Genomic DNA, 27,260 nt, shown 5'->3' on the forward strand with positions numbered 1-27,260 from the left:
AATTGGGCCAAGAGAACCAGGAAGTGACATGGTCCCACAAACCTTTTAGGACGTCCCTCAGGGTAGACAAATCAAACCTAACTGGGTTTAATTGAACCTTTTCTATCTCGTTTAACTCGTGATTAACAATCACAGACAGATTATGAAATTTTGGCAGATAAGTGTCCTGTAACCACGCGGTCATAGTTTTGTGGTTTCAGTCAAGTTGGTGCGAATGGGAGTGACACACACCCGGAAGGACAGCCACCTCTGGTCGCAAAGTTGAGTGGCGACCTGCCACAGGGCATCGATCTCTTGTCCGATGAGTTGGATTTCTTCTTGTAGCCGGAGTATTGCTTGGCTGTTTAGCTCTATCTGTTGCCTTTGAGCCTTGATGGTCTCTCGTGTGGCGTTGCTCAGCCGATTGACTGCATCCATGGTCAGCGCGAGCTGCTCGGAGGTCCATGCCTGCAAAACAGCCTGTCCCACTGCAGGGACAAACAGAGAAGAGACCACCCCCACTGCCTGCCACAACCAATCTTTTATCCCTCTTTTAGTTCTGGTTGGCAATGAGGAGAGTGTCCTGGGCTTGGACGGGAACCCAAAGATCAGGGAGAGAACAGCATAGGCTGCTCATTTTTTTTTTTTTTTGTCTCTTTCGTTTTTATTGGTACCAGGGATCGAACTCACAACCACACACTTGCAAGGCAAGTGCTTAAGCCACTGAGCTAAATCCCCAGCCCCCAGGGATCGAACTCGCGACTGCCTGCTTGCAAGGCAGGCGCTTATGCCGCTGAGCTAAATCCCCAGCCCCTTCCTGTCCCTCTTAGTGAGGGCGGGCACAGGAGAGGTATTTCCTTGCAATTTGATGCCCAAGCCTTTGCCAGGGGTATAGCCCATCCGTTTTGAGCCACCTCGGAACATCCCGTATTGGCCACACTCAAAACATTTTTTACTCTTTTGCATCTGCTGTTGTGTTGCTGGAGGGCGGGAGCCGAGGGCCGCATTAATTGAAGCGCCCACCAGGGCTCAAGACCTGAATTAGAGAGTGGTCCCCCCACTTCTCTACACAATTTGGTCCAGGTTTCTAAACTCTTGTTTTTATGTGGTGTAATGACTGCACGGCAGTCCTTAGTACACTGCTCAAAGACTAGCTGCTTTACCAGGGGCTGCGCCACACTGAGGTCGGGAAAGACCTTGCCGGCGGCATCTAACATCCTGGCCACAAAATCAGAAAATGGCTCTGTCGTTCCCTGCACAATTTTGGTAAGACAGGCAGTATGTTCGCCTCCCTTGGCAAGTTGTTTCCAAGCAGCGATGGCACACTTAGTAATCTGATCATAAACTGCCTGAGGATGTCGAATTTGATCCTGCACATGGGCTCCCTGGCCTAATAACATATCTTTGTTCCACCTGACATTGCGCTCTCTAGCGCTTTTCTCAGCCTGCTCTCCGCAATACTCATCATTCCATGCCTTCCAGTCCATAAATTGGCCTGGGGACAAACACGCCCTTGCGAGTTGTGCCCAATCCGAGGGTGTCAGAGGGGTGGCTCCTATGTTTTCCAAAAGAGCCTGCGTAAAGGGGGCGTTGGGGCCGTAAGTGGAGACTGCCTCTTTTAACCCCTTAACCACTTTCATGTCCAGGGGCTGATAATAAGGCGCACCAGCCTGGTCCTGGAGGACCGGGTAGAAGCTGGGAGCGTCATACGAGGCAAGGCCCCTACGCAAGACGTCCCATAAACGGCCATGAAATGAGCGGCGTCCGGAGAACGGAAGTGTGGCTGGGAAGGGAGGGGGCGGCCCCCAGCCTCCAGGTGCGCTCATTTCCTGGGGTGGCTCCCAGGGAGGGGCCGACGGGACTAACCCCGCCTCGCCGGGGGTGCGCATTTCCTGCAGATCACTCTCCACCCTCTCGAGCTCCTCCCCTAGGCTCTCCATCATCCCTTCACACAAGGCTCCAGCAGGTTTATGAACTTTCTGCTCTGTATTGCGATGTGGGCCTATCTTACTGTCAGTTTCCTCCTTTGGGCCCACCTTAGGGTCTTCCCCCTCTGAATCTGAATGGCTCGGTGAGCCAACCTCTGAGGCCTCCCTGGAGCTCTCCGAGCGCGCCTGCTCGAAAGTGTGGCGTGCCTCTTTGAGTCCCTGGGCTGCGCCTACCATACTTTCGGTTCTGAGACATGCACGAACCATCTCCCAAATGGGGCGAACCATGGGGTCGACACCCGTGCCTTGCTCTTCTGCAAATTGAATGTCTCGTCCTAATTTCTCCCAGGAGGGCAAGGTGAGGGAGCCGGTGGGCAGGAACCACGGGGCCAAATCGTCGATGCATTTGAAGAATTGTAAAACCGTTTGTTTTTCCATCCTAATTCCTCGTGCCCCAAGCAACATCCGCAATGATAGGGCGAGGGGGCCACAATTAACATTGCCCATTTCAGCAAATATAGAAATCCCCGAGGCGCTATAGCCAGCAGGGGCCTGCCCTTCCTTTTCGGGCAAAATCGACCCTAACAAGGGGTCGACTAACAAATCCCTTAAAGTGCATCCACCAAGGGCCGGGTTGAGCCTCCACTCACCCGCAGGTACGTACCATCTCTCAACGCAGTCACAGGAGTCGCAGAAGGCACGGGAATGGTTTCAAGTCCCCGTACGGGCCGCCAGCTGTCCGGAGCCGCTTCCGTCCCGCGGAATGGAGCACACGAACACTTAGCCTCTGTGAGCACCTTTATTGACTGGGCAGCAACCTCAATACACGTCCGTCCTCGACGGCTTCTTCCGTGTTGTGCGTCGGGCACTTCCTATACTTGGGCTTATATAGCTAATGTTATCCAATCATGGGATTACACGTGGGGACAGGCGATTGGGCGGCACCAAGGAAGCAATCAATCATTACCATATATGGCGGGGACAGTAAGCCGAGCAAGAACCAGGAAGCAGGATGTGTGCGCCATCTTGGGCACACGATGGGCGGGGGAGCAGTGAGGCGGTAGGCGGACACCATCTTGTGGCTATATTCTCATGGGTAATATGGCAGGCTCCCAACAATGGACATCAGGGACTTGGCCTAGTCTCCCTTAAAATGAATTACAGTGAAACATTAAATAAAAGAGACAATAGAATATGATTTTGTGGAGAATCTAGGAAGGTCAAAACTCTTGGAGCTAAGCAAGAATTTCTCTGGATCACCATATGTACTGGATTTTCGCACAAAGGAAAGAGATAGCTGAGGTAAAGGCGGAAAGCTGAGCACGACCTTGTAAAACAAAGGATAAAAGACTTTTCCAGCAGTAAATTTTGCTGATTAAGAGAACCCCTAGCTCTAAGGTTGACGGCACAGCCCTTAGAATAGGGAGGGAGAGCCCGAGTCCTTGGCTGCCTCAGCTGTGGTCTCCAGAGCACTGTGGTCAGCAGCTTAACCCTTACACGGCCTTGTCTTCAGCAGGCAGGAGTGTGAAGGGGTGGATGCCTCCTGTGGGCCCTGGACACTCAGCAGGCTTTGGGGATCTTCTGTCTTCAGGGCCATCTGCTTACACTGAAGCTCACTCCCTCGGGTTGTTCCTCGTTGGTAACTAAGAAGCGTGTAGATACCAGGTCAGGATCTGCCCACTGCTGCTGCACAGACATGGTTTCAAATGGGAACCCTACGCTTAGGATTGCTCACTGGCCAAGTCAAAGCTCTGTCAGAGCTCCCTGGAAGTGCCGGGTTTTCCTACCCAGTCCTTCCTTCCCTGTTTTATTTCTTAGATCTTAAGAGTTACATCACGCTCTAAAGCTTCTCTGTACTAATTTTTGTTTCCTTCTTCATTCACAATTCTACACAGGAATTTTCCCCAGTGAATCTTTGGCATGTCCAGTTCTATCGCAGTATGGTTCTCAGAGGAAGAGAGCTAAATGCACGCATCTAAACTGCCTGTGACGGAAGAACTAAATCACTGTTTTGACAGTTGTGAACACTAGGAGGCTGGTTGATGGGCTGGCTTCATGATTCTCAGGCTTCATTTATTATGGTGTGTTTCACAGCCACATCTTTTGCATTTTTAAGGTCACAAAATAATATAACTAGATTAAGAACAAGAAGAGATCAAAATACTAATCCTGCTTCTACTGGCACCAATCTTGAAACACACTGGATGAATCCTGAAGAAATAATGCCATCTCTTATGTGCTTTCCCATGTTCCTACCTTTCCTCACACATTGTAAATGTTGGTATAACTTGTGAACAGCATACAGCTGGCTCTTGCTTATTATCTGACTATCTCTGTCTTTTACTTTGGATGTTTAGACTATTTGCATTTAATACAATTATTAATACATTTGGGTTGACTTTTTTCCAGAAAAATAATTTTATTTTCTAACAGATGTTAAACATATACATCCAATGTGTGTTCACTCGCACATCTATTCGCAAATGACTTCTAAATCACAAGTGCTTTGATCCTTAAGCATGAACTACTGAAAGGTATCTTCATTGAGATAGGAAAACTGGTTTTAGACAGATAACTTTCTGAGTATATTGGACTGATCACAGCAGAACTGGCTTTAGTCTGATGGAATCTCGAAGTCTAGAGGTTTGGGAAGCTACTATTTTTGAATCTAATACTTTCAGGTGAGCCGGATGCAGTGAAATCAGCTCATCTCAAGAAGTTTCATCAGTTTTTCTGGTGATGGCACCGCTTGTCCACACCTGTTGGTACTGTGTAGGCAGATCACATGGCAGGAGTAACACGTCCATAATAGCTTTGGCAGCATCAGGGTCACACTTGAAAGGAGTCTCAGACACTGCTGTGTTCATGCAACTGATTCCTTTCCTGTTCATGTTGTTAATCACTAATGCTTTCCAATAGTCAAGAGTGCTTTTAATGATACCAACTGCAAAGTCCTTATCTTTCAATTCTGCATTCAAAGCAAATTTGTTTTCTGGTTTCCCATCAGGAACCTTGTACCTTCTAAACCAGTCCACAGTAGCTTCTCGGTAGCCAGGTGTCAGCCGTTCAACGTCATTGATACCATTATAACTGGCTGCCTCAGGACCGTCCACTTTAATGGCAATGATTTTCCGGTCGGTTTCTTCTTCGTCAGTGCTAGCCAAGGTGCCTCGAACTTTCACCTGATTATTCCACCTCTTGCACACACCTTGCTTTCGATTTCACAAACATCAATTGGGTCATTGTCACCATCATAGCCAGTATGTTTGTCAAAGTGTCCTGGGTCTTCCCAAGTCTGAGAGATGGCACCATAGTTCCAGATACATCCTTTATGAGGGAACAAATTTGCAACATAACAGAGTTTCCCCTTTTTACATCTTGCTTAATTTGATTTAAAGGGTCCTGTGTAGAGAACTCCACTTTTGCATTAGACCAGTGTGGAACACGTCCTTATCCGCATAAATCAGAATATCATGAAATGGAGACTCATTTGTCCTTTTACATTTTTGAGGAAGACGCGGTACTTACACTACGGTGAAGAGCGCGGTGTGCTCCTCACTGCTGGTGAAGCGGCTCATGGTGCCAAAGACCAGCCTCCACCACCCCAGTGCGGAGCCACCAACCTGCACCCGGCGCAGCCCGACAGGGTGAGGAGCCACGTCTGCGCGCTGGCACACTCCGGGTTGCCTTTTACTATGTTTTGTTAGTCTCCTTATTTTTGTTCTTTCCCAGGACTTTTGTGTTAATTTTTAATTTTCCATTTTAATTTCTCAATTGATTTTTTTTTTACTGATTTTTAAAATTACATTTTAGTTATTTTCTTGGTGATTAGTCTTGTCACTAAAAATATGCATTTAATGTTGCAACGTGTACTTTAGATACATTTTCACCTAATCCAAGATAATATAAAACTTAGCTCTAGTGACCTCCTGTTCTTTACCCTCTCTTTTATGCTATCATTTTTATGTATTGCATTTATTTATGTAATAAGCCCAAAATTCAATGTTAAATTATTGCTTTAAGTAAATTAGAAAACAAAAATGAGAAAAATATAAATATTTATGGAATATTTTTAGTGTTCTTTCTTTCTGGATTTAAGTCTTTATCTGGACTAATTTTCTTTCAGTCTGAATGATTTCCTTTAATGTTTCTTATAAATCTTTACCAGAAATTCATTGCTAACAAACAATCCTCTTGGTTTGTGCCTAGAATGTCTTTATTTCCCACTTATTTATGAAGTATACCTTTTGTGGATATATAATTCTTGGCTAACAGGTCCCGCTGCATTTAGACAATCTGAATGTCATTATATTGCATGGCTCTCTGTGTTTCAGAAGAGAAATACATCATTGGCTCTTTTTTTTTTTTTTTTTTTTTTTTTGTGCATGCGTCACTTTTATCGCTTCCCAAATTTTATCTCTGGCTTTGTCTTTCAGCAATTTGGCTGTGAGGTGGCCAGGTGCGGGTCTGTTTGTATCTTTTGCTGCTCAGCCATCACTGAGCTCCAAGGCTGTGTGAACTAATGTTTCTTATCCGGTGAAGGTATGTACATGGTTATTACAATTTTTGATATCAAAATTTCTATTTCTAAAAAGTAAATCTCATCTCATTATTAAAAAATCTCCACTTTTGATTTATTGTTTTATACTTTAAATCTGATATTTCATATTTTTTCAAACATTTATAATAACTGCTTTGACACCTTTCTTGCTGAATCCAATACCTAGCAGCACTTAAATTTTTTTTTATTGCTTGGGTTATTTCTCTACCGTTGATCACATCTTCCTGCTTCTTTGGGTACATGGTAGTTTTTTTTTGACATTGGACATTTTATATAATACATTGAATCAAATGTAGATTATGATTTTTGTTCTTCTCCAAAGTTGTTGTTTTTGAGGGTTTTTAAAAATATATTTACTGAATAGTTCACCTTGGCTAGCTCCATGAGACCTGTCTGCTTTGCTATTGTGCTCAGCAATATCTCTGTTAGTATTGTTTGTGTGGTTTTGTTTACTAAATTTATTTTGAAGCCTGGTTCATTGACGACCCCCATGCCTGTTTCTTTTGCCAGGCACTGGTTGGGTAGAGGCTGTGCTCAGCCACTTCAGACGCATGTGTGGGGAAGAGGAAGGGTGTTCAAAGTGCAGGACATTTTTAAGTACACCTGAGCTTTTATTCTCTGCAGTTTTGTTCTCTTTGTATCTTCTGTGCACATGTGTTCAGTTTCAGACTTGGCCAGGCAGCGTGCCTTGAGTTCTTGCCCTCTCTGGTGCACACACACACAGTATAAGAAGGTTTTCCCAATGGGGCAGCAACTTTGGACAGTGGACCCAGGAGCCACAGCTTCTCCTTCTTCTGTGCACGATTCCAACTTCACTAGACTGAGTCCCTCACTAGTCAGATAAGCTACTGGTCTTCATGATTTCCTGGAAAGCTTTTTTATGTTCTGCTGACCTTCGGCGAGACAGGACAGCAGCTCGAGTTCAGAACCCTGCAGATTCTATGTTCCCTCAACCCCAGAGTTATTTTATTACTATTATTTTGTGTGTGTGTGTGTGTGTGTGTGTGTGTGTGTGTGTGTGACGTCTTAGGAATTGAACCCAGGGACTTGCACATATTAGGCAAGTAGTTCCCTAGTGGGAACTACTTCCTCAGTTCTCTAAAACATTTTTTAAAAAAAACAAAACAGGTTGTTTCTAATTTGCTCAGCCTGTCCTGGACTTTGCAATTTTCTGCCTTAGCCTTTGGAGTAGCTGGGATTACAGGTGTGCACCACCAAGCCTGGCTCAGATTTTGTATCGTTCCATGCTTTTATTTCCAAATTGCTGAAATAATTGCCTAATTTGTCCAGCTTGATGATTATTTGTTAGAGAGAGGATACACAAGTCTCCTCATGTGGCCATAACTGAGAGACTCATCTCAACAGTAGCTTCTTAATAAATGTTTACAATTCTAGCCTTCCTTCCCCCTCAGTTCCACACTGAAGTCTAAGGGATATCGCTAAAATGAAAATCACATCATATCACTTCCATAATTGAACCCTTTAAAGGTTTTCCATTTTTATTAGGATAAACTTCTTAGAGACTTACTATAATCTGGGTCCTACTTACTTTTCTAACTCTCTGTAACACTTTGCCATTGATGTCTTTACTCTTCCCAGACTGACCATCACTTGTGCCTGCTTTCTTTGGCCTGGGACTTGGCATACCTTCTTTCTTCTTGAAATACTCACAGCCTCACTCAGATCCCTCTTTTCCACTAAATCTTATTTCCCTGGATCTTACTTACAGTTTCTTTTCTATATATCCTTCTCTAATCTATGATCTATGTCCCTGTAACCCATACTACTGTTGCCTTATGTCCATTTCTGTGTTCTTAGCACTGAGACCAATGGCTATTAGTGCTGAGACCAATATCTAAAATACTTGTTAAATGATTAAGTGCCTGATTAGATCACAGGCCAACAAACATTCTCTTTAAAAAGTCTAGTAGTAAATATTTTATGCTTTATGGACCATAAAATTTCTGTTACTACTATTTGACTCTGGCAATTAAGTGTGTAAGAAGCCATAGAAAATATTATTTTAAAAAGCAGGACTTCATTCCAGTAAATTTTTACTTATAAAAGCCAAATGACTGGGCTGTGTGCTGTAGTTTGCTAATCTCTGGATTTAATGAATGGAGGAAGCAATGATAAGTGATTATGAAGTGTTTCTATGAGTTGAGGCAAACTCAGACTTGCAGTTATTCTGTAAGTAATTAAAACCTATTTTCTCTACATTTGGTAAAACCAAGTATTATGGTTTGGATCTTAAGAGCTCTCCAATTGCTAATGTGTTAAAGGTGTGATCCCCTCCTGATGGTGCTGTTGGGAGGTGGTCAAACTCTTAAAACGTAGGGCCTAGAAGGAGGAAGGTAGGTCATTGGGGATGTGGCTTTGACAGTGGGCCCTGCTCTCTCCCTGCTCCCAAGCCACCATGAGGTGGACAGGTTTTCTCTGCCACAAGTTTCTGCCTTGCTATGGATCCAAAAGCCAGTGACCAAGAAACCATGCACTGACACCTCTGAAACAAAGGAAAAATGAGCCTTCCTTCTTAGAAGTTGATTATCTCAGATATTTTGCCACAACACCAGAAAAACTAATAAATTAAGAACAAGGTAAGCAGAACAACTGCCACACCCACCCTGGCTCTGATTACTGCCACATCTATGGCCTGGCATGCTCCCACCATGTGCTGACCCAGAGGAGAGCCACCATGCCTACCCTGTCTTAGCCCAATGCCCTTAGCTACCATCCCCATCTCTTAGACCAAGGACTGCTGTGAACGTTTGGTTCCCACTCTCCCTCCCAGAACCTTGAACTGCAGTGGACTGGCCATGCTGGCTTGATGGAAGTTTTGGTGGCCCCTCACCCAGATAGAGGACCCTGAAAGGTTCCAGTCAGTATGTACCCAACAATTGGGTGAACATCAATCATGTAGTAGGACCCTAGGAGACACACTGCTGACAGTTGTGACTATTGGGATTGAATAACCAGATATTGGCCCAGAAGGTGAAAATGACAAATTGAAAAAGCAAAATGCAATCTCAAACATTTAGTCCATCAGGAGCAAGAACAGGCAACAGTGCAATAGAGGACTTTGAAAGTCATACACCAGAAATATCTGAAAAGATATCAAATTAAGAATAAAAACAAATCCTTGAGGCTATAGAGGAAATCAAAATAGAGGTAATCTCTCATGTAAAACCAGAAATAACATCTTCAGTGAAGAAGTTGCTCAGTGCAGCTAGAAAAGAAATAGATTTTTAAAAAGTACAGGAGCATGGGAAACTGACTGAAATCTTGAATGAACAATATAGAAAATAAGCAGAATTTATGAAACAAACTCAAAGAGACATCCAAGAAACAAAAAATTCTATTGAAAGCTGGCAAAACCATTTAAGTAATCAGAATAGAATTTCAGACCTTGAGGACAGGATCACAGATAGCAATCATGAAAGGATAAAACTTATAAAAATGACAAAGCAGTATGAAATTACAATCCAGCAGCTTCAAGTTGATGCCAAGAGAAACAATGTAAGACTAATAGGCATCAGTGAAGATGCAGGAGACAACACAAAGGACACAACAAACCTATACACAGAAGTAATAGCAGAACAATTCCTAAACAAGGGGAGGGGGATCTGATATACAAATAAGTGAGGCATACAGAACACCAAACAGTCACAACCAACATAAATCTACATCGAGACATAATTAAGATCTGAGATATGCAGCATAAAACAGAATACTAAATGCTGTTACAGAAAAGACACAACTCACCTATCAAGGAAAGTCTGTTAGAATCATGGCAGACTTTTCAGCACAAACCAAGTTAAGGCAAGCTTGTAGTCAAGTATTTAAAGCCCTAAAAGAAAACAACTTTCAACCCAGACTGATGTACCCAGAAAAACTGTTTCAAATTTAATGGATAAACAAGATACTTCCATGACAAAGAACAGCTGAAGAAATTCATGTCCACCAAACCAACCTTAGAAAGAGTTTTGAAAGACATACTAGAAAGAGATAAAAATGAACACAATCTATAGAACAAGAACAGAAAGAAGCTGCCAGGCTGGACAAGAAATGAAAGGGAGAAAAGCAAGAAACCAACAACAGGAACACAAGATGGCAAAGTCAAGCCAGTACATACCAGTGATATCCATAAATGTAAATGGGCTCAATTCACCTGTCCAAAGAAACAGGTTGACAGAATGGATAAAGAAACAGAACCCACAAAATACTGTATACAGGAAACACATCTGACTCAAAAAGAAACTCATAGATTAAAAGTCAAAAGATGGAAAACAGTATTCATGCAACAGGAACCCAGAAAAAAGCAGGGATAGCTATTCTATTTGCAGACAAAGTGAACTTCAAATCTAAAAGGATTAAAAGAGATAAAGAATGCCACTAGATACTCATCAGTGGAAAACTACAAGAGGAAGAACTAACAACTATAAATATATATGCACCAGATATAGGAGCACCCAGCTATATAAGACAAATACTAATGGACATGAAAAACCAAATACACAGGAACACAATTGTAATATGAGACCTTAACACCCCACTGTCACAAAAAGATAGAGCAAGTAAACAAAAAGTCACCAAAGAAATATCAGAACTCAATCATATCTGTGAGCAAATGGACTTAGTAGATGTTTACAGAGTGTTCCACCAAGCACATCAGAAGATCCATTCTTCTCAGCTGCACATGGGGCATTCTCCAAAATAGATCATATAGTAACTCATAAAATATTCTTAAGTAAATGCAAAGGGAGTGAAATTATCCCATGCATAATATCTGACATAGTGCATTAAAATTGGAAATCAATTGTAAAAACCTGCATAAATATATGCAAATCAAATAACAACCTTCTGAACAACCAGTGGGTTACAGATGAATTTAAAGAAGAAACAAAACAATACCCACAATACAATGAAAATGCAGATACAACATACCATAACCTATGACATGCCCTGAAAGCAGTCCTAAGAGGAAAATATATAGCAATAAACAGTCACATAAAGAAAATGGAATGAGCACAAATAAATAACCTAATGCTCCTAGAAAAGGAAGACCAAGTCAAACCCAAAGCTCATAGAAGAGAGGAAATTGTAAAGATTAGAGCAGAAATTAATGCAATTGAAACAAAAAATACCAAGAATTAATGAATCAAAGAGCTGGGTCTTTAAGAGAATAAACAGAATTGATAAACCTCTAGCCGATCTTAATAACAAAAAGACAGAAAAAACTCAAATCCATGCAGTAAGGACTGAAAAGAGGGAAATTACTACAGATCCCATGGAAGTTCAGAAGATCATGAACACCTACTTTGAAAATCTTTACTCATATAGGGTGGAAAACATAGAAAATGGACATATTTCTAGAAACATATGAACTACCAAAGCTCAATCAAGAAGATATAACAATTTTGAATAACCTAATATCAGGTATTATAATAAAAAACGTGATCAAAAACTTACCTACAAAGAAAAGTCCAGGTCTTGAAGGATTCATGGCTGAATTCTATAAGAAATTTAAAGAAGATTTAATGCCAACACTCCTTAAACTCTTCACTGAAATTGAAAGAGAAGCAGTCCTCCCTAACTCATTCTTGGAGGCAAGTATCACTCTGATACCAAAACCAGAGAAAGACCCAACCAAAAAGGAGATCTAGAAATCAATCTCACTAACGAACATTGATGCAAAGATTCTCAATAAAATATTGTCAAATAGAATGCAAGAATCATCAAGAAGATTATACACCATGACCAAGTGGGATTTATTCCAGGTATGCAGGGATGGTTCAACATACACAAATCAATAAATGTAATACACTACATCAACAGAGCCAAAAATAAAAATCACAAGATCATCTCAATAGATGCAGAAAAAGCATTTGATAAAGTCCAACACCTGTTCATGATAAAAACTCTACAGAAACTCACAATAGACGGTATGTACCTCAATGTCATAAAGGCCACTTATGACAAACCAACAGCCAACATTATACTAAATGGACAAAAACTGAAAGCCTTCATTCTAAAATAAGGAACAAGACAAGGATGTCCACTATCACCACTCCTATTCAATATAGTTCTAGAAATATTAGCTAGAGCAATCAGACAGGAGGGAGAAATAAAAATAGGAAAAGTAGAAGTTAAATTATCATCATTTTCAGGTGACATGATACTCTACATAGAAGGCCTCCAAAACATCATTAAAAGACTACTAGGGGAAATAAACAAATTCAGCAATGTAGCTGGATACAAAGTCAACACTCAAAAATCAATAGCATTCTTGTACACAAATAAAAAACTCAGTGAGAGAGAAATTATGGAAATATTGCCTTTCACAATAGCATCTCAAAAAAGGAGATACTTAGGAATCAACCTAATCAAGAATGTCAAAGATCTATATGCTGAAAATTATGCTACTCTAAAGAAGGAGATTGAAGGGGATATTAGAAAATGGAAAGATATTCCTTGCTCTTGGTTAGGAAGAATGAACACTGTGAAAATGGCCATACCCCTCAAACTGTCATATAGATTCATTGCAATCCCAATTAAAATACCACTAACATAACTTACAGATCTAGAGAAAATATTCCTAAAATTCATTTGGAAACAGAAGAAACCTAGAATAGCAAAGATTATTCTGGGCAACAAAGGCAATTTCTGATTTGAAACTATACTACAAAGTCACAGTGATAAAATCAGCATGGACTGGCAAAGAAATAGACGTGAAGATCAATGGAACAGATTAGAAGATACAAACACTACTACAAAGACACTCAGCTACCCTATATTTGACAAAGGGGCTAAACATGTTCACTGGAAAAAAGAGAGCCTCTTTAATAAATGGTGTTGGAAAAAATTGGCTTTTCACATGCCATAGATTGAAAATAAACCCATGCCTATCACCATACACTAAACTAAAGTAAAAATGGATCAAGGATCTAAATATTAAAACAGAAACACTACATCTACTGAAAGACAAGGTAGGTAGAAATCTTGGAGACATAGGTGTAGGCAGGGAATTCATGAATAAAATGCAAACTACAAGGAAATACTTAAAGAATCAACAACTGGGATCTCATATTACTAAAAAGCTTCTGCACTTAAAAGAAATCACCAACAGAGTGAAAAGACAACCCACAGAATGGGAAAGAATTTTAGCCAGCAGTCCCTCAGACAAGGACTTATACCCAGAACATATAAAGAATTGAAAAAGAAAGGGTACCTACATGACAGCAGTACCTACATGACAATTCACAATCAAAAGTGAAAATTATATCATTTTATATGTCAATATACAAGCTGTCATTATTCTTTGCCTTTCTTCATTTGGTCTTTTTTCTTTTCTTACTTCTCAATGTTTCACAAAATTCAATACACAAGCCTGGCCAAAGAAATGAAGACAATAAACTAACATGACTAAAGGACCATACACCCAATGTGCTCAGCACAGTAATAAAGAACTATGATGAGATATGCCAATTTACCAGTTTAAAAACCACACTGTGATTTTGAAGCTTTGTCTATTTGACATCATACTTTTTTCTTGCTTTTAACTACTTAATATTTCATGTTTATATTTGACATTGTACCTTTTTATTTTGCTTTTAACTACTTATTGCCATGTTTTACATTAATATATTTTAAACAATGTAATCATTGAAATAAATAAGAATTTGTGCATGACTGACTTACTTTTTAAGAATCATATTCTGGTTTATAACTGCAAAGAAGTCAAACTTTAGTTGAGAAATATTTTATAACTACTAGCAAATACCATATATAGTATTGTGGATACAATTCATTGTGTTCCTTATGAAACTGGGTCAGTATTTCTACCTTTGCTTAGTTGGTCATTTGCCCTCAGTGCAAAAAAAAAAAAAAAAAGGCAGAAAACTGAAATTAATCAGAAACATTTGAATGCACTTTAACGTATTTAGCTTATGGAATCTTCATATTGAAAAAGTACTTTTGTCACTTAGTAAATCTCTTTTTAGCATATTTATTGGAAGTATTTTTAATGAAGAAAAATTGTGCTCAATTACTTCACAGAAGTTTTAGGTATTCACATACAGTGTCTCACTAGTCAAGAAAGGCATGGTGAGTGCACAGATTTCATAATTAACATCATTAAAACCTGATGTTCTTTGTGAGGTTACCTTTCACTTGTGGAGAATTTTGAGAAGAGATTCAGGGAAGCAAGGAGAGATTATCCAGATGCTCTTCTTCCCACCTCAAGATACTTGAAGATCAACTGATGCCCAATAGGCAGCTGAACTGAATTTGTTTTATCTTTGTAATTCACTTGATTATATTCATTAGAGCTTAGTGGAGGCTGTCCTAAAAACTTAGCAATTAAGTCACAAGAAACTGCATAAACAAAAACTATTTATCTCAGCGTGAGAGTCAATAAATAGTGCATTAAAGAACCAGGAGTTTCTAATTAAACAGGGGCCTCAAGTCTGTACCATATCAAAGATATTTGAGAACTAGTTGGAATTGCATCTGTATAAACTCAGCATTACAAGTAGGTTGCTTCTCTCAAATGAATATTTTTTTTTTTTTGGTTTTTTGTTTTGTTTTTTGATACCAGCAATCGAACTCATGACTTCACTGCCAGGCAGGTGCTTGTGCAACTGAGCTAAATCCCTTGCCGCTCTCAAATGAATTTTAATGCATACAAATTGAGATGGTTCTTATTTTACAGTGGCAGTTCTGGAATCTCCATTTTCAGAGATGTTACAAAAGAAAAAACCCCAGAAGAGTGTTATGGTCAGTCACACTGGGATATCCAGAATCAAACTGAGTAAAGTAGGTGACTTCCTTCCTACTACTTCTCAGATTCAACCACTTTCATTCCAACTGCTGCCCAGATTTTTGAATATGCTGAAGTGTGTATTGAATTAAATGAGGTGCATAGTATCCAGCATACAAACTTATATACCTATAAAAATTCAGTTTTTCTCTAGCTATCCAAAACTGATGAGGAATTGTTCCTTTAAGAAACCAGATTATGGAGCTGGAGATATAGCTCAGCAGCACAGCGTCTGTCTGGCAAGCCGAAGGTCCTAGGTTGACCCCGATACAAAAGAGAGGGGGACAGAGTGAGAGAGCGAGAGGCGAGAGCGAGAGCGAGAGCGAGAGCGAGAGAGAGAGCGAGAGAGAGAGAGAGAGACAGAGAGAGACAGACAGAGACAGAGAGAGACAGAGACAGAGAGAGCGAGAGAGGACTTTCATAACATGGCTTGGTAGGTGAACTACTTATGATCACTTATATTCTGTTTTTTAAATTCTTTTTTTTAAATTTTATTTAAAAGGAAAAAGAGAAAAACACAAAACAAAACAAAGCGGTGTATTGTAAAATTAATTTGGACTTCCAAAATTTGCAAATGTAGTACTAAAAACCTCCTGTATATTCTTTACTCATATTTCCCAATTGTAAACATCTTACGATGTTAATTTTCGTTCTATTTGTCTTAGTTGCTTTCCTGTTGCTGAGACATAGTACGTGATACCCACAATTTAAAGGTGTAGATGTTTATTTCGCATTGTGGTTGGCAGTCTCCAGTGCAGAGCCAAGATGGCAGAGGAGTGTGGCAGAGGAAAAGGTGCTCCCCTCATGGCAGGCAGGAAGCAGAGAGGAGGAGGCAGGTGCGCCAACACAGCCTCTCCGGTCACACACCCAGATGGTGACCCCCATCTCCCACCCAGGCCCACCTAACAGCGTATTTAGCTACTAAACTCATCAATGGATGATCCACTGAGAAGTATAGAGCCCCTGTGATCCAGTCACCTTCCACACACACATGAGAATCTTTAACTTAAACTTTAACATACTCTTTCAGAGTTTCTTTACCTATCATCCCTTCCTACATGAACACTTTAAATCTACCAACTTTTTACCCCAGTGCCTCACCCAGTGCCTGAAACATGATAGGGATTGAATAAACAATGATGAGTGAATAATAGAATTTTGCGTAAACCAAGTTCAGTTACAAAAGGTCACCGTAAAATAATACTTAAATGGGAAGCATGTATTTATCATGAAAAGCCAGCAAATCAGTTTAAAAGTAACAGGTATTCTTTTACTGTTTCTGAACAATTTCAGATTTTCAAAGTTTGCAAGTCAAAAATCAGAGCAAACATCTTTTTTATTTTTCTTTTCTAAAGTATGGATGTACTTAGGTAGTGAATGAAAGCCAAGTGCCTCACTTTCTATTCAGGCTAATGGGCACATTACTTTTAGACAGAATTAAAATCTATACAGTCTCTGAAAGAATTACTGGATTGCTAGATCTTGGATGTTTTCTGTGATTTTTTTCATTTTGCTTTCTTTCTCCTTCAGTTTTTATTTCCCTATCAAGAGTAAACTTTCTACTAGTAGGACTACACTTACAGCTGAAAGAGACTTCCTTATTGGTTCCAAACAAAACAAACAACCAACCCTGACAGAAAAATGAAAACCCCCAATTTATCATGGTTATATCTGACCAGTTATAACTTAAGTATAATTAGCTTTGAGAATAAGAAGAATGTGGAGAGTATAAAGCATAGGTCAGTAGACTTCTATAAAATTTAAGAAAGCCAACAGCCTTTGTTTATATGAGTTATTCAGAAGAGTCAAATTCATAGTGACAAACAGTACACTGGTGTTTGCCAAGTGCTGCAGGAAGGGAGAAATGGGACTTACAGTTCAGTGGGTGCAGTGTTTCTGTTTGGAATGATGACAGATTTCTAGAGATAGCGACAGGTGCAAACATATTCTTAACATCCTTACGCCTGCTCAACTGTACACTTAAAATGGTTAAAACAGTAAATTTTGTGTTATGTATACTTTATCACAGTTTTTAAAAAGATTGCTAAATACTGTTAAAAGTCCTGTTTTTCTACAGATGTGTACACATCCTTATAGTTATTAAACCTCTACAATTTATGACTGCATTTTATCTACACAGAATCAAATGATACATGTAATGTTTTATCTTTTGAAACCACACAGTTTCTTGGTAACTGCTTTAACTCCAAAAGGGAATTTGAAGGGCAAGGCAGGAGTAGGCTCCACCCAGCTAGTGGGGACACACTCTGCTCGGTGCTAGCCTGAAGCAGGACATTTCCACTAGCAGAGCGGTGGACCCGGTGAGAGCTGGCCTGGAGTAACAAATGGAGCACTCTGAAACCACACGTGTGAGAACATGCTGCTTTTACTCCCAAGCTCATGTCTAAATGCGGGTTTTTTTCTACAACCAAAAGCTAGTTTTCCATCTCTGGAGACCAATTTGTCCTGGGATTCTGCTCACTTCATGCGTTAATCAGTGTGGCACTCCACGCGTGTTAAGCTTGGTCCCATGGAGCCTGTCTTTGCTTCTGACACCAGCCACAAGAGTCCTGTTCCCTCGTCCACACCTCATCCACCAGATGTGACCAGGGGTTCCCAAAGATGCCCTTTTCTCAACTACTAGAATGGTTCACAGGAGTCAGAAAGGCACCTTATTTACTGCCACGGGTTTACTGTCTAGGACTGAGCTTGGGAACGGTCAGACAGAGGAGGGTAACACACTGAGCTCCTGGGGCACTCTGGTGATGTGCCCTGGATCCAGTGCGCCTGTTCCCAGCCCCAGACTCTCTGAGCCAGGGTGCTTAGCAGCCCTAAGACTGTCTCACTGCACAAGCATGCTGATTATATCCTCTACCGTTAGTGACCAACTCAGTTTAGAGCCGCCTCCTCTCCCTGGATTTGAGGTGTAGAACTAAAATTCTGAGCTTCTGCTCAAGCTTTCCTCTTTCTGGAGATCAGCTCATAGCCTACAGCTACTTCTTTAAGACACTCCAGGGATGCCAAGGATTTGAGGAGCTCTGTGCCCTGAACTAGAGACAAAGACCCAATGCTTACTTTTTATTATATCATGGAAAGGAATTGACCATTATTTGCAACTGTTTTGAGATAACAAATTATCCTGTCTTTTATTTATGTTCCTTTCCTGTTCTTGACATATACTCCATATCTATGAACAGGTCTAATTTCTATACTTTTCTTTGAGAAATTCTCACTTCTCATTACTGAGTAGCACGCATAGAAGCCAGAAGCGTGTAATGGATAGTACAAGGCTTTGCTTTGGTTTTGCCTTCATTCTATCTTTTAAATAACTTCTTTTGTCCCAGGAGTGTCCCTCTCAGTTTCTGGTGTAAGACCGAAGATCCCTCACACAGGCTTTCTATGCTGTGATATGCTTGTTACACCTCTTCTTACCCCGTCTCAGATGCTTTAGGCTCTGTGGACAAAGATCATATTTTAGATATATGAAAATTGGATATTACTGTTGCATCGTTTTCAGCTCCTCCTTCTGTCATTTTTGTTCTAAGAAAATCATCTGAATAAACCTTTCAAGACTAGTTTGCTAGTTCTTACAGAAATCTCTTTCTAACTTGAGGGGTCTGGGGCTATGAGCTGATCTCAGTCTTTTCTAGGAATGCCAAGCCTCACAGTGTTCCCTAGGTACTGCTTCCCTCTTTAACCACGCAGGTTGCAGCTAGTACCTTAGGTTACCAATCAAGTTTTACCTATGTTATTTTCATTCTTTATGAAACAGTTACAGATAGTAAAAATTTAAGATGTTACTTGAGGGAATTTCTGGATCCCTGCTTTAAACCTAGTCCCAAAAATGCACAGAAGGGAGTGGGGGAAATCCTGGCACAAGGGAGAGATTGGAAAAACCAAAGGGTCCTTGGAAAGATAGAAATTGGCTGGGTCCCTGGTTCCAGCTGAAATGATACCTAGGAAAGGACAGGGCCAGGAGCTGCAGATGGAAATTATCATGGGCACAGAGAAAGCCTTATGGTTCCCACCTTTCCTGTCACAACCTGAGGCAAAAAGAGGAGTCCAGATTGGTGCAAGTAACGCAGGCAGGTCTTTGTTCTAGAGATGGGACTGAGTGGGGTGATGCAAAAAAGGGCTGACTCAGGAGCAGCCCTGGGAAACAAGTGATGTAACAGGGGTGGAAGTGGGAGGGCCATTGGGGAAGGAGTGCTGGAGCCCAGAATAGGCAGGCCGAGGGGCAAGGCTGATGGCAAAGGAGCGCAGATCGCAAAGTCTCTAATGTTTCTTATCAATACTGTGCATGCCCTGTAAGCCTAGGGACAAAAATATCCTTTCTGGACTCCTAGTCCTGATCAACAGGATGCTGGAGTCTTACTTAATAAAATACAGCAATAAAAAAGAAGTTAAGGGCGGAAGAGCAACCTTTACTTGAAAATGATGAAATCATCTATATGAAAAACCTGAGTCAACTTAGAGCTGTTAGGACTAATAAGAGAGGGTAGCAAGTTCCTTAACCAATATTGCTTGCACCAGCAATAACAGTAGGTAATGCAGTAGCATCAAATCCTCCTCCAAAACAATATATTTTAAAAACCTATGAAATGTATGTTAATAGATTATAAACAATTTTTTCTACTATTCCCTATTTTACAATGGTTTGTAATGTGATTATGAAGGTTAACATCAAAATATAGCTCATAAATAGGATTGTTTGTGGACTAGGAGAGGAATGGACATCATCCAGAAATAAAAATAATTTAAAAATGCACAAAACTTTTATGCAGAAAAGCTGTAAGTATTCTTATAGGACTTAAAGGAAACCCCAAACAAATACACAGCCATGCTTCTACATTAATGGGAGATTTAATATTAAAACAAAATAATTTTATAAATTTGATGTGATTTTAATAATAAATCAAGAGTATTTTTGAGGCTTTCACCAAATCTACTTAAAAATTTATATGGGAAAGTAAAATTCCACTGATACAATCCTGCAGTGAGCTGTCTTATAATAGGAACCAGATGCTCCCTGCTCACAGACACGATCCATCTCCACAGCCAGATCTAGATTCCTCCTGCAGCCCTGGAGAGTTTGCAACCACTCCGGCTCCAATTGCTGTGTAGATTAGCGTCCTTAGCTGCCAACACCAGAATCCCTTCTCTTTTCACCAGAAAAGGGCTTCTTGGAGGGTACAAGAAGTTCATGTGAATCATCTGGAGGACTGGCAGACTATGCTGAGAAACCACAGCATCTGGCCAGCACCCACTTTAGCACCCCTGCACACACTGTCTTCCCTGTTCTCTAACGAAGAAAGAAGAGCATGCACCTTCCCAGTACAAATGACCCAGTACAGCCTCCCATCTTGGAGATACCAAAATCTTAGCACTGCTATTATCACAAATTAGAGAAACATTATCAAACATTAATTTGCAAGTGAGGAAACAGAAAGTACTATTAGTAGAAGAGTAAACAGGCCTGGCTGCACTAGACAACAAGATCCATGCTGAAGTACTCAGTAAAATAAGAATGCATGTGCACCTAGGAAAGTCCACTCTGCATCCTGAGGAACTCTTGGAAAGCCACAAAAGCTGATATGATGATATTCATCATAATATTGCTTATCATTTTGGAAAGCTGCAGTTCACCCAAATGTTTATACCAGGGAATGAAAAAGACAACAGAGGAGAGGTACACCATGGATTCCTATATACAGTAAGAAGCAATGCATTTGGTGCTTACAGAGTGACATCAGTAGATCTCAAGACTATAACATCCCCAAAGGAAGACATCAAACCATATGTATCTTGCAGCGTCTTTATGTAAGTAAATTGGTAAACACACACATGCAGCACACACAAGGACAATGTGTTTTTCTAAGTATTAGTTATACTTTAGGGCACAGATTAATCATTTTTGAGAAAGTGACCATGTCAGGTAGAGAATGGAAATGGAGATCAGAAATGAAGTAGGAAAAAATAATAAAAATTGATGGACCTTTTATGAATACATGATGGTGTACCCTGCACAGATAAGGGAGATTAGTTCAAATCCCTGCTTGATTTTTTTAGGGCAGATGTTCTGATTATGGCATCTCATTCCCCCAGTTAATTATAATAATTAAAAATTTTAAGTTGCTGTAACGATATAGACACACTTCACTTTTGAAAACAGCTCTGACTCAGTTCTGTCTCTAAGGAGGTTTCTACCAAATACTTTAGCCTTATTCATCTCCAAACCACTTATTTTCTTGATTCCTTTGAATCTTGGCAAAGAAAAGGAGAAGTTAAAATAATTTTTCAAAATCTTTAAAATGGTTCTAATTGCTCTAAATTTAAGCAAAGTGACTGGTTACTTAATAGCCATTTAGAGCTCTTTTTGGGTAACAGACTGCCATTGTAGGCTATAAAGGTAGTTCCTGTCTATAGGAGGAATATGTTGGAGATTTCTGTGCTATTTCAGCTGACTCTGTAACTGCAGTCACAAATCACTACATTCCAGGGAGATGCCATGAACAGGTTTTTCCATTTCAATCGTTCAAGGTAAAACATTATCTTTTCATTTTCTATATACTCCAGAGTACCAAGTAATGATGGAATGTAAGCTGTAATTATGGCAGCGTTTCTAAGTATTCCTTGATGATTAAAAGTAAGAAAAGAAGAAATGGAAGCCTTTCATTCTCAGTGATACTGAAATACTCATTCAGACTTTTAAAAATATTTAATCTACGTCCCTTTATTCAACTTTGATAGCCTCCTGCAATCTCCTACACGAGATAATGTAGCAGAGCAAGATAAGGGCTGTCTCCTACAAGCCCATGTAGTGCTACAGAATTGAAATTGGCTGGTGCAAAGAACTGGATTGCAATTGGAAGGCAAGTGGAATGTAGAATTGTCACACATTTTCCACATGTTCATTCTGACCTTCTGTTCCTTCCTTAAGGGCGTTATTTATGCACATGTAACACCATGAGGAAGCAGATAATATAAACAACCACTATCTTTTGGGCCATTCAATTTTGGCTTTATATTTTCAACTCTGCTGATGACTGCTGGAACCACTTTTATTCTATTTAGGTGGTCTAACTGAAATGCAGAATATCATATGAGGAATGGCCAGAATGGGTAATGTAAGTGAGGGCTTCTACACTTAGTAACTCAGGTTTAATTGCTCAGGAAACTCTATCCTGGGAAATTTAGCTTATCCAACTTCCTGAAGACTAATCACTGCTCCAGCATCTGCTGAAGCCGAGTGTGTGTGGCCTCTGTTTACTACCAAGGAAGACTGTCTCTCAGGCGCAGGGTGCTTATAATAGAACTTTGATACTTTAGAAATTAAATTTACAATACAGAAGCCCACTGGCTATTAAAATTTTTCCTCCATATAAGCTAGTCCCTGTGACCACAGGTTATAGGCCTGGCCAGTAAAAAACCAGGTCACATCATGAAGCTCCAGATTTGCACTACCCCAGCACCACATTGGCCCTAGTGGACACAGGTTGCAGGCATGCCCAGTTCCAGGCTGGTCCATGTAGCCCACCTTCCAGGCTCCAAGCCCAGGTTTGCTCCAGTAGACCCAAGTCCAGGCATGTCACAGTAGACCTCTGTGCCAAGCCAGCCCCATAGTCTGGGACTCCAGATTTACTTTAACAAAGTTGAAACTCAGACCTATCCATATGGCCTACACCTCAGTCCTGCCCCCATGATAGACCAGACTTGTGGATTTCAGCTCCAGATTCCCCCACATCCAAATATCAGGCTGATTCCAATGCCTGGCTAGCACCTGCAGATTCAGTTGTAAAGCCCACCCCAGTTCCAGGCCAGTCCCTGTAGATGCAGGCATCAGGTTATCCCTCAAAGATTTGAGTTCAGATCTATACTCCTGGATCTAGGATCCAGCACACCCATATAGAACTAATTCAACAATAATTGGATAATCTTGATCCAAGACCTATAGACAAAGATATACATTGTCTACATTGTTTTCCGATAACTTCATCTTATATATAGAAAATCATAAAGACTCTGAAAAACTATGAGAGATAATAAATGAATTCAGTTAAGATTGAAGAATACAAAATCCACATAAAAATAAGTAGCGTGTTTGTGCACTAAAATTGAACTAGCTAAAGAAGAAACCAACCAAACAGTTATATTTGCTACAACAACAACAAAATAATACAGTGACATTCTGAGAAATAAATCTAAATTTAACCAAGGAGGTGAAGACCTAAAAACTAAAAACTAAAGAACACTAAAGAAAGATAACAAAGAAGACATGGATAAATGAAAAGATATCTCATGCTCATCGACTGGAAAAATTAATGCTGCAAAATATCCATACTACCAAAAGTGATCTACAGACACTATGCAATTTCTACCAAACCTTCAATGATAGTTTCCCCTAAAATAGAAAAAATAACCTAAAATTCATCTTGTACCCCCCCCCCAAGGAAAAAAAATCTTCAGCCAAAGTGGTTACTAAAGCTGGGAAAGACGCTTTGGAATGGCAGGTGATGGGAGATATTGGTGAAAGGATACAAAACATCAGTGAGATAAGTGAAGTAATTTCAAGAGATCTGTAATATAACATGATGGCTACAGTTTAATAGCTATGTACTTTGAAAATCACTAAGTAAATAGATTTTCAACGTTCTCATCATAAAATATATGAGGCTGATTTTTTAATTTGTCAAATGAATCACTTTACGTGTGTACATATTTCAAAATATCATGTACATAATAAATATTTACATCTTTTTTTGTTAATTTAGAGACATAAAGTAAAAATATTCCTCCTAACAGTGAAAAAGATAATCTGAAATTATTTCCTTCCCGTGATGATTTCTTCAGCCATAAATATTGTAGGAGACAAGAGAAACTAAAATAAATTGAAATTCATACTTGAAATTGAGCTCTATTCTGTGAAACCTTTTTGGATGTTTCCTCATCGAAAAGCTTCTTTTCTCCTCATTACTTTTCCTGCTTTTCTCAGCATGGCTCTGACCAACTGAAATTGTCGGGAGATCTGGACAGTATTTGCCAGAAATACACTGACATCTGGATTGCACTGTTTTTAACTAAATGTGAGCCTAAAAGTAAATGAGAGACACTAGAAATATGGGTAATTCCAGTCTTGTGGTGAATGCAACAGGCTCTACCAATTAGGGTGCTTACTAGAGAAAGACAAACCCAATATCAAAACTGTTTCAGTGATAATCTGCTTTTACTCTTCCAGATGCAAATAACCTATACTGTTCAAATCTCTAAATATTTTTGTGCTCACATTTTCCAAATACTTAAGGCTGCCATTCCAAGATAGTGGGAACCAACCCAATCTGTCATCTTATCTTTCTTTAATAATGAAACCCAGATTTCCACAACCAACTAAAACTAGGTTTCAGAGGTTTCCATTTGAGTTCCTGTGATGTTACTAATGAGAGTAATACAACTTTCATATCTTCAGCCTCAAAGTCACGATTTGTTACTGACCTTAGGATAGCTGAGATAATCGTAAATACACAGGAATGAAGAGTTGTAGCATTACATATATGCTGCAGATAGCTGAATGATCACAGCTTTCTAAACTGCAAGAGCACAAACATTTTTGAAGCTAGGATAATGTTACTAGCACTGGTTTTAAGCAGCCATCAGTCACTTGCAGTCCCAGGACAAATGAGATTGAAATGCAAAATAAAAAAAAATTAAAATGTAGTCCAGTGTTTCCTCACCAATATTCTGCAGTTGATTAGTAAGTGATACTTTATTTTTTTGAAAGTTAGTTGAATGAATTAGACACTTGAATCACCCTGCAAGGCTGGGATGTGTCAGGTAGGAGCACCTCTGGGCAGAATGAGACCCAGGCTCAGGCCAACCTGATAGCAGAGTTGGTTGTAGCACACTGCAAAAGAGGGACAATAGGCAGGAGCACTGATATAACTAAACAGTCGTAAGACACAGACTAAACATGAAAGGTGAGATGAAGAAATCAGCAGCATGGTTATCCAGAAAACACCCATCCCAAAGAAACAGGACAGAATGCAAGGCGTTAGGCGAAGTACCTGGCTCAGGAGCTGGTGTGTTACACACAAAGCTTGGTGTGTGTGAGTGTGACTGCTTCTCTCACAAGCAGTAAACCAAGTTTGGGAATGGCGTGGCAAAAGTAGGGATTATTTCTGCAGCAGGTTTCAGGTAGTCACTTAGAGGTCTAATTTTGTTTCTTTTGGACCTTGAATCTCACTGGACTGTGTCTGAATTCAATCTAAGTGGTTATCCTTATCCATGTTTTCTCTTCCAGGCTTCATTGTTCTCTCAAAAAATGATGAATTGGCTGCTTGGGGTTCCCTGGTTTATTACTGTGAATCCTAAGACAAACTCTGACTTGGGTCTACCAGGATTAGCATACCAAAAAAAAAAAAAATTCAGAAACAGGGGAACTACAAATCTAGTTCTGGTGTTTTGAATGGCTTGTGGAGAGCTTTAAGATCTTGGTGGACAACACTATGCCATTCTTTGAAGATGTGGATTTACGGGTCTATCAGGAAGAGCAGAAATCTGGATGGACAAAATTGGGATCACTGCTGTATCAGCTTCTTAGTTTGTTAATTAAGCAATTGTGAAGCTCAGCTATTTATTCCGGATAGAAGTGTTGTGAAACTGAATGACCACACTCTCCATCGCGTGCACATTCCTGAATCTTATGTGGAACAGAGCAGCCTAGGATGGCATACTTGCCTGGCATTGGTACTGTCTTGAAGAGGGTATGAACTGGCTACGTGAGCTTGAGATGACCCGTAACTGAAATAAAATTCAGGGCATAGTACCTCTTTTCCTGTCCAAGCTTCTGAGAGCCTTTTACTTACACTGTGCACTAGTATTTTTAGTTTAACCAGAGATGATTGAGCTCTTGTGAATTAAGGGAAGATTTTACTGTAAGGAATAATAGTTTCTCCAAGACAAGGAAATTGGGTTGTTGACTTTAGTTAAATCAGTTTGGTCACTAAATATAGAACAATCAAGTCAGTGATTAAGTAGCAGAAATGAGAAGTGAGTTGTTATTTTCTGTTTGCTGGTCTTGAATAGTGATGTGGTTGGACAACTTTGGGGCTCAGAAGAAATGTTAACAGTATATGGTGGTGTGAAGGCTAATGTCTAAGTTTCAGATAATTAAGAGATTATGCAGTTCAAGCCCTAAGGGAAAGTCATGAGTTCAATGGTGAGATGTTTGTTACATTGGCCTCTGTTTTAAGCACAGTATGTAAATTTCCATTTATCTCTATCTGTTAAATGATAGTGTGAGATATTGAGTTTTTCTGTTCCTGGAGACTACTGAGGAGTGCATGCGTTTCAGTGACTACACAGACACTTCATTTGTCAATGCCAAGTTAAAATAGAAGCTGGTCCTTGACATGAGGATTAAGATGTACCTCCGGGTACGATACTGAAATGCAGGAAGGGAATGCTTTGTTGATGCTTTATATTGAAATTAGAGTGAAGAAGAAGAATTCAGAATCTATGGAAGTCCCCAGGAAGTGGTGTCACAACATGTTTGTTCATTGGATGTCCATTGTATCTTGTGCTTAGGGACTCATTCCTAGTCTACACAAAACAGGGAAAGAAACAGAAAGAGATGGCTTGGTAATAAGTTGCTAACAAAGAGTTTGGACAGTTTCTCTCCAATTATTTTTTCAGGTTCCAAACAGGTACAGAGAGGCTCCAGAGTTCTGGGAACAGGTCTGCCTGGGATTGCTGCATATCTAACAGAGAAATGTTACTTGATGCCAACAGCTGAAAGTCAGCTTAAACAAATGGTTGAATCTTTAAAAAGATTTCCAATGCTTGGGACAATTACTTGGGACTGACTCACTTACTGAGAGGACCTGCAGAAATTTCTATGCTGCTTGTACTGAAGCTGTGAACACTGAGCTAGGTCAATAGTATAAGTCTGCTAAGTGGGTCCATCTGTTTTCTACCTTGG

At 40.1% G+C, this 27,260-nt stretch overlaps 1 pseudogene; it reads right to left on the reverse strand.

Annotated features, from left to right (window-relative positions):
• Positions 1 to 4,631: 4,631 nt before the first annotated feature.
• On the reverse strand, positions 4,632 to 5,738 carry LOC100723377 (inorganic pyrophosphatase-like; annotated as a pseudogene).
• Between the last annotated feature and the right edge of the window lie 21,522 nt (positions 5,739 to 27,260).

The sequence above is a fragment of the Cavia porcellus genome, unplaced genomic scaffold (assembly GCF_034190915.1).
Source record: "Cavia porcellus strain 051 isolate PalLab524CR breed Dunkin Hartley unplaced genomic scaffold, mCavPor4.1 scaffold_31, whole genome shotgun sequence".
Lineage (NCBI taxonomy): Eukaryota > Metazoa > Chordata > Mammalia > Rodentia > Caviidae > Cavia > Cavia porcellus.